Source organism: Rutidosis leptorrhynchoides, chromosome 5 (assembly GCF_046630445.1).
Source record: "Rutidosis leptorrhynchoides isolate AG116_Rl617_1_P2 chromosome 5, CSIRO_AGI_Rlap_v1, whole genome shotgun sequence".
In the NCBI taxonomy this organism is placed as follows: Eukaryota; Viridiplantae; Streptophyta; class Magnoliopsida; order Asterales; family Asteraceae; genus Rutidosis; species Rutidosis leptorrhynchoides.
In genome coordinates this window covers 354455648-354465658 of record NC_092337.1, presented here as the reverse complement: position 1 = coordinate 354465658, position 10011 = coordinate 354455648, and positions in this window count along the sequence as shown.

The following is a 10011-nucleotide window of genomic DNA, read 5'->3' as shown; positions in this document are numbered from 1 at the left end:
AATCGTACGAAAAGGCGTTCGGAAATCCGGAACCGAGACGTGAACCAACTTTCAGCGCGCGACGCAACGGACCAAAAATTACAAGTCAACTATGCACAAGAATATAATATAATATATAATTAATTATATATATTATTATATATTATAATTATACGCAGGCCACGTTTTGAATTTGATCTATGAGCTGGAATCCAGACCTTCGCACTCGCGGAGCTGTGATGAAGAAAACCTCCGCACTCGCGGAGCTCAACAGTTAAACGTGGGCCTATAAAAGGCCGCGCATTCTGATCGATTAAACACACCTTTTTCTATCTATCTATCTACGATATATTTATATTTATATTTTATAATTTTAATTTTAATTTAAGTTTAATAATAATAAGGTTATAGTGGCGAATGTTTTAAGTTTGTAAGTCGAAACTCTGTCTGTGTAACGCTACGCTATTAATACTCATTGTAAGTTATGTTCAACCTTTTTAAATTAATGTCTCGTAGCTAAGTTATTATTATGCTTATTTAAATCGAAGTAATCGTGATGTTGGGCTAAATATTAAGATTGGGTAATTGGGCTTTGTACCATAGTTGGGGTTTGGACAAAAGACCGATACTTGTAGAAATTGGACTATGGACTATTAATGAGCTTTATATTTGTTTAACTGAATGATAGTTCATTAATTTAATATAGAGATTTACAATTTGACGTATCTATAAATAACCATTTACACTCGATCGGACACGATGGGTGGGATATTTATAAATACTAATAATCGTTCAATTAACCGGACACGAGAATGGATTAATAGTCAATGGACTCATTAAAACAGGGGTGAATTACATACAAGGACATTTGGTGTAATTGATAATAAAGTATTAATTTCTTGGATTGCACACAGTCGATAACCTGGTGTAATCATTAACAATGTATTAAAACCTTATTACAGTTTAAGTCCCCAATTAGTTGGAATATTTGACTTCGGGTATATGGATAATTTGACGAGGACACTCGCACTTTATATTTATGACTGATGGACTGTTATGGACAAAAACCATATGGACATATTGAATAATCCAGGACAAAGGACAATTAACCTATGGTAATAAGCTAAAATCACCACATCGAACATCATGATTATGGAAGTTTAAATAAGCATAATTCCTTTATTTTATATCTTATCGCACTTTTATTTACTGTCATTTTACTTATCGCATTTTTAATTATCGTACTTTATAATTATCGCAATTTTATTTATCGTCATTTTATTTATCGCACTTTAATTATCGTCATTTACTTTACGCTTTAAATTAAGTTATTTTTATATTTAATATTTTACATTAGGTTTTAATTGTAACTAAATTTTTAAAATCGACAAACCGGTCACTAAACGGTAAAAACCCCATTTTATAATAATAATATTACTTATATATATATATATATATATATATATATATATATATATATATATATATATATATATATATATATATATATATATATATATATATATATATATATATATTGATACAAATATAGTTTAAAATAAATATAGCGTTAAACTCAGCTAGCTCCCTGCGAAACGAACCGGACTTACTAAAAACTACACTACTGTACGATTAGGTACACTGCCTATAAGTGTTGTAGCAAGGTTTAGGTATATCCACTCTATAAATAAATAAATAACTTGTGTAAAATTGTTTTGTATTTAATAGTATTTCGTAGTAAAAATATAACTATTTCATATACATCTCGCATAACATCAAGTATTTTTGGCGCCGCTGCCGGGGAAAAATCAATGTCGAAGCGAAACGCTATATAAAAAAAGATTTTTATTAAGTTTTAATCTATTTTTGTAAAAACATAAGTTTTAATATTAAAAACAAAAAATATAAAAACATAAATATATATATATATATATATATATATATATATATATATATATATATATACATATATATATATATATATATATATATACATATATATATGTATATATATATGTATATATATGTATATATATATGTATATATATATGTATATGTATATATATATATATATATATATATATATATCTATTTAGGTGCTTTAATTAAAAAGTTCATTTTTTTAGAATTATAATAATTAATAAATAATTTTTAATATATAAGTGTTATTTAAATTTTTTACTACAAAACAGAAAATTAAAATAAAAAAATACTGAACCAACGTAATTTGAACCTGCACATCATCTGAATCTGGATCCTCCGCACTCGCGGAGTTATTTGGCTGAAGAAATCCGCACTCGCGGAGATGTCTGACAACTGAAACCTGGTACAGCATTTAATACGATTTAGGGTTTAATTTAATTTTTATTATTATTAATTAAATCATTTAGGGTTTAATTAAAATATTAATTAGTTTAATTTAGTTTTATTTTTAGTTTTAATTAGTATTATTAAGTCTAATTAGTTTTATTAAAATATAAAATTGATACTTTTATAAAATAAGTAATATAAAAATAATATTTTTATAAAAATTGTATTTTTATAACTTTAAGTTTTATTTTTATATTTTGTATCTTTTTATTCGTAATTGTATAGTTATCGTTCGTAATTAGTTTTAAGTTTTAGTATTTTGCCGTAGTTATTTTTATTTTTAGATTTTTAGGCTTTGCCGTAAAATCCCTTAGGTGCTTTTTCTTTATACTAAGATTTAGGTGCTTTAGAATTTTGCGACGCCATTTTAAGATTTTAGTACTTTTTAAGTTATTGTCATTTTGGATATAGAATTCCTTTTAAGCTTTAATACCTTTAGACGTATGTTTTAATATTTACTCCCTCCGTCCCACTTAAAGTGTCCACATTTCTATTTTGGGATGTCCCATTGCAAGTGTCCACTTTGTGTTTCAACCAATCAGAAGAGGTTATTCTAGAGAGAGAAGATTTCTGATTGGTGGAGAATGAAGTTAGTGGGATTTCCTAAAACTGTGTGCAAAAAGTAAGTGGACACTTGTAATGGGACGGAGGGAGTAGTTTTTAGACTTTTAAGTTTCGACGCTTTATTTTCTTATTTTTATTTTTCGACCTTTTATTTTTCGGCGTTTTCCGACGCACTCTTTTTCTTTCTTATTTCTCGACGCTCTAGTTTTTAGGACATAGATTTTTATTTCAAAATTTTGACGAAAAATTATTTTAAGCGGTTAACTTGATAGACATCAAAAATTTTATGGTTCGTAGTAATAGTTGGATTTGTTAGTGGCGAGTTGTGGGCTTCCGATTTAAAGGGTCCTGGCTACCTGCTGCATCTATTGGCTATTCGAAACGTGGGCAAAATCAGAAAAGTCTATTAATTTGATAACTTATATAATTTTTTATCTTTTATAACTAATAGGATATTCAGTTAATGCACCGAGCAAAACGTTCACCACCTTTCATACGTTCACCACCTGTAACTCGATCAAGACATCTAGCCAATATTATCGCCGTTGAGTTTTCTTTAGAATCTTCATCTAGTCGACCAAGTACTCCAATTCAAATTTCCGATAATCCCTTTTTTGAACCCGACCTCACAATTGAGAATCCGGAGGATATTCAGGGACAATTCAGAGATCCTGAACCACTAATCATTCCTCCTGAACCACAAATTACTCATCCAGAGATTGTCGAGGAAGAAACCATTAAGTCAGAATCCTCTAGTGATTCAGATTCAACAAATTCAATCATGGAAAATCTAAAACCTCTAAGTATGGAAGACCGAATGAGGGCTAAACGCACTGGCCAAGGTCATGCAATTACTCAACCAGACATTAATGCGCCAGATTATGAAATCAAAGGACAAATCTTACACATGGTAACTAATCAATGCCAATTTAGTGGTGCGTCGAAAGAAGATCCAAACGAACATCTTCGAACCTTTAATAGGATCTGTACTCTATTTAAAATCCGAGAAATGGAGGATGAACAGATATATCTCATGTTATTTCCCTGGACTTTGAAGGGAGAAGCCAAAGATTGGTTAGAATCTTTACCTGAAGGGGTGATTGACACATGGGATGTTTTAGTTGAAAATTTTCTTAAACAATTCTTTCCGGCATCTAAAGCCGTGAGACTTCAAGGAGAAATTGTTACGTTCACGCAAAAGCCAAATGAAACTTTATATGAGGCATGGACAAGATTTGGAAAGTTGTTAAGAGGATGTCCGCAACATGGTTTAGACACTTATCAAATAGTACAAATATTCTACCAAGGATGCGATATTACTACACGAAAAGACATCGACATAGCAGCCGGTGGTTCCATTATAAAGAAAACCTCAACTGAAGCTTATAAAATTATTGATAACACTGCTTCCCACTCACATGAGTGGCATCAAGAAAAATACATCGTTAGATCATCTAAAGCGGCTAGAGCCGATTCTAGCCATGACTTTGATTCCATGTTTGCAAAGATAGATGCTTTCGAGAGACTAATGGAAAAGATGACTAAAGATATTCACGCAATACGAATTAGTTGTGAGCAGTGTGGAGGACCACATTTGATAAAAGATTGTCTCGGTATTGAACAAACAATGGAACAAAGAGAGAATGTTTCATACATAAACCAAAGGCCTGGAAATAATTATCAGAATAATTATCAACCGCCAAGACCAAATTATAATCAAAACCAGAATTAAAACCGAAATGTTCCATACTACAACCAACAAGGTCCTAGCAATCAACAAGTATCTAACAATACTTACAATCAGCAAAGACCTATTTTTCCAATTAAACCACCACAAACCGATGATAAAAAGCCAAATCTAGAAGACATGATGTCAAAGCTAGTTGAATCTCAAACTCAATTTTTCACATCTCAGAAACAAACCAATGAACAAAATGCTCAAGCATTTAGAAATCAACAAGCTTCTATCCAAAATCTGGAATAAGAAGTAAGTAACCTAGCAAGGTTGATAGGTGAAACAAAACCGAGAAGTCTACCTAGCGATACAAATGCTAACCCCCGAAATGAAACATCTAAAGCCATTACCACGAGAAGTGGTATTACACTTAAACCACCTGAAATGCCTGTAAATTCTGATGACTCTATTCCTACTACACAAGAATCACAATCTGAGCAAGATAAGGAAACAGAACCGGTAGTTGAAAAGGTTAATGAAGATAACACAATTAAGGCTAAACCTTATATTAAACCATACCAACCACCGCTTCCTTACCTGAGTAAAATGAGAAAAGAAAGACTTGAAGTCGAGCAACCCAAATTCTTGGATATGTTTAAACAAATAAATGTCAATCTTCCTTTCATTGATGTGATTTCAGGAATGCCTAGATATACTAAATTTCTGAAAGATCGAATCACAAATAGAAAGAAAATGGAAGAACTCTCGGCTGTTACAATGAATGCTAATTGTTCTGCAGTGCTGTTGAATAAGATACCAGAAAAACTCTCTGATCCAGGAAGTTTTACAATTCCATGTTTTCTGGGTAGTCTTAGTTCAATAGAAGCATTGGCAGACTTAGGTGCTAGTATAAATTTAATGTCGTATTCACTATACACTAAACTAGACCTTGGAGAATTAAAACCAACACGAATAAGCATACAACTAGCCGATCGAGCAGTAAAATATCCTAGAGGGATAATGGAGAACATGCTAGTTAAAGTTGGTACTTTAGTATTTCCAGTAGATTTTATTTTTCTAGACATGGAAGAAGATTCTCGAGTTCCTCTCATATTAGGAAGACCATTCTTAAACATGGCTAAAGCAATAATAGACGTGTTTGGTAAGAAACTGACCCTAAGTATAGAGGAAGAGAGTGTTACCTTTTCTGTTGATAGAGCCATGTAACAACCGCAAACTGCAGATGATACATGTTATTATATTAAAACTATAGATTTACATGCAGAATTGTTAGAAGAATTTCCAGAATTACAAGGAACAGGAGAATGTTCTTTAGGAGAAGGAACTGAACCAATTGATGAAGCTGAAATGTTAGGCGCACTCATGGCTAATGAATACGAACCAACAACATAAGAACTTCAAATGTTAAAAGAAGAAGACAGATATCGATACAAATCATCGATAGAAGAGCCACCGACATTAGAGTTAAAGCCACTTCCAAACTATTTGGAATGCGCTTATTTACATGGTGAATCTGAATTACCTGTAATAATATCGTCTTCTCTTACAGAAAATGAAAAATCTCAACTCATTTATGTGCTAAAAGCTCATAAACCAGCTATTGCATGGAAGATTCATGACATTAAAGGCATAAGTCCTTCGTATTGCACACATAAAATTCTTATGGAAGAAAGTCATAAAACATATGTGCAACGCCAACGAAGACTAAATCCTAATATGTAAAATGTTGTTAAGAAAGAAATTATTAAACTGCTAGATGCAGGTTTAATTTATCCAATTTCTGATAGTCCATGGGTAAGCCTAGTTCAATGTGTACCTAAGAAGGGTGGCATGACTGTCATAACAAATGAAAAAAATGAGCTTATTCCTACTAGGACTGTAACAGGATGGCGAGTTTGTATTGATTATAGAAAATTAAATGATGCCACCAGAAAAGATCACTTTCCCTTACCTTTCATTGATCAAATGTTGGGAAGGTTAGCTGGGAACAGTTACTATTGTTTTCTTGACGGTTTTTTCGGATATTTTCAAATTCCAATCGCACCCGAGGACCAAGAGAAAACCACCTTCACGTGCCCTTATGGTACTTTTGCTTACAAACGCATGCCATTTGGACTTTGCAACGCCCCTGCAACCTTTCAAAGGTGCATGATGGCAATTTTTCATGACATGATAGAAGAATGCATGGAAGTTTTCATGGATGACTTTTCAGTCTTCGGTGATACATTTGAATCATGTCTAGTTAATCTTGAACGAATGCTTATTAGATGCGAACAATCAAATCTAGTTCTTAATTGGGAGAAATGCCATTTCATGGTTAAAGAAGACATCGTTCTTGGTCACAAAATTTAAAAGGAAGGAATTGAAGTGGATAGAGCTAAAGTAGATGTAATTGCTAAACTTTCACATCCCACCAATGTTAGAGGAGTTAGGAGTTTTCTAGGGCATGCCGGTTTTTACCGACGTTTCATAAAAGACTTTTCTAAAATTGCCACTCCTTTGAATAAACTCCTAGAAAAGGATGCTCCATTCATCTTTTCGGATGAATGCATCAAATCTTTTAATATTCTTAAAAAAACTCACTAATGCGCCGATCATGATAACTCCAAATTGGAATCTACCATTTGAACTCATGTGCGATGCAAGTGATTTTGCAATGGGATCCGTTTTAGGACAAAGGATTGAAAAAATATTTCAACCTATTTATTACGCTAGTAAGACATTACAAGGAGCATAAATGAATTGCACAACTACTGAAAAAGAACTCCTTGCCATTGTCTTTGCTTTTGATAAATTTCGTTCATATCTCGTTCTAGCAAAAACGGTGGTCTATACTGATCATTCTGCTCTTAGATACCTATTTTCGAAACAAGATGCTAAACCACGATTAATCCGTTAGATCTTACTCTTACAAGAGTTCGATATTGAAATCTGAGACAAAAAGGGAGTAGAAAATCTAGCCGCTGATCATCTTTCTCGTCTTGAAAATCCCGAATTAGAAGTTCTAAATGAATCGACCATACAAGATAACTTTCCTGATGAATATCTTTTGAAGATCGATTATAATGAAATTCCATGGTTTGCAGACTATGCAAACTACTTAGTATGTGGATTCCTTGAAAAAGGATTGTCGTACCAAAAACGAAAGAAATTCTTTAGTGATATAAAACACTATTTCTGGGAAGATCCACATTTGTTTAAGAGTTGTCCCGATGGAATAATACGCCGGTGTGTATTCGGGGATGAAGCTAGTCAAATCTTAAACCATTGTCACACAGGACCAACAGGAGGGCATTATGGGCCTCAACTCATAGCAAGAAAAGTTTATGACGCTGGATTCTATTGGCCTACAATTTTCAAAGACGCACACATTCTTTGCAAATCCTGTGATGCTTGTCAAAGGGCTGGAAAAATAAGTTAACGTGATGAAATGCCACAAAATGTCATTCAAGTATGTGAAGTATTTGACGTTTGGGGTATTGACTTTATGGGTCCATTTCCAAAATCTCATAATAATCTCTACATTCTCGTTGCTATTGATTATGTATCTAAATGGGCGGAAGCACAAGCTCTCCCAACTAACGATGCACGAGTTGTAGTCAACTTCCTAAAACGTCTTTTTGCAAGGTTTGGAACACTGAAAGCTTTAATAAGTGATCGGGGTACTCATTTTTGTAACAATCAACTTGAGAAAGTTCTTAAAAGATATGGAGTAACTCATAAAATATCAACCGCTTATCATCCACAAATAAGTGGACAAGTTGAAAATACCAACCGAGCATTAAACCGTATTCTAGAGAAAACCGTAGGATTAAATCCGAAGGAATGGTCCATGAAATTGGAAGATGCACTCTGGGCTTTTAGAACAGCCTACAAAACTCCACTTGGCACCACACCTTTTAAACTCGTTTACAGAAAAGCATGTCATCTTCCAGTAGAAATTGAGCACAAAGCATTTTGGGCTTTGAAGACATGTAATCTTGATTTACATGAAGCTGGACGTCTACGGTTAAGTCAATTAAATGAATTAGAAGAATTAAGACATGAAGCATATGAAAATTCGTTAATATATAAGAAAAGAACGAAGAAATGGCATGATAAAAGAATCAAAAGTTTAAAAGAATTTAAAAAAGGAGACAGAGTTCTTCTTTTCAATTCACGATTCAAGCTATTCCCTGGAAAATTGAAATCAAGATGGTCTGGACAATTTATAGTCAAAAGAGTTTTCCCATACGGAACAGTAGAGTTAATAAATTCAAATGGGATTGATTTAAGGTTAATGGTCACAGAGTTAAACATTACATAGATAATCCAATGGAAGTTGAAGATGAAGTTAATCACAATTTCGACAGCACAGCTAACTAAGTGTGGGAAGATTCGAATCTTTTTAAGGATAATATATATTTCTGTTAGAGTTAGGTTTTCTGTTTTCGTGTAGTTCTCGAGAATGAAATCCGAATGGTCTTTCCCTAGCAGGCCCTAAAGAACTAGTCTTCTCCCTCCATTCTGAATTTTTATTTCTTTTAGGTTTTACGAGATGAAGAATTCCTTTGATCTGAACCATAGTCTACTACTACACGCTATGATTACTAAACGTAATAATAACATCTTCCCGAGTGAACTGGTATCATTCATAAGAGGCAAAATGGACAAAGAAGGCAAGAACTCAGGAAGAACCATCATAAGATACATTTTAGTAAAGGAAAATCAAAATCCGCAACAAAAAGAAGAGCACGACACCTTGAAAGATGTCATAAATGCGGAAAATGGTCACACGAAGGTAAATGTTCGAACAATCAAACATATTCAAATACTGAATTTGTTACTCTATGCAGAGAAGGACCGTTCATATGTTTAGAAGAAAAGTTATTGAAGAATCGAGGTTACGCTTATGTAGCTATGGAGAACCAAATCACACGACTCTCCTATGAGTCGGCTAAAGCAGGTCTCTAAGAATTCTTTCTCATAGGTAAGTATGTACAGTTTTAATTTTATTTTATTACTTTTAACCTTTTGATAATAAACGCTGAATCGTTCGCTGTAAAGTATTAAATTGATATTCAATAAAATTAGGTATGCGAAACCGAAATTATTGATATCATACAAAAATTTATTACATCACTGCGAAATTTACCATTTATTCTTAAGGTATAAATATCTTTAATCAATCAATCCAAAATATTTCAAAAATTCGTAAGGAGTAAAACTAGGTAATATAGCCGAAATTACTTTACCTAAAAGAGGGGCATATATTTTTGTTAATATTTGATTGATTAAAGTGGGATAAAAGACCAAAAAGATTTTTAATTTTAATTTTTACTTTGTTTTTATATTAATATTAAATTATTATTATAAATTTTTAAAACCAATATATTTAAGTTTTTAAATATTTTAAAAACTAA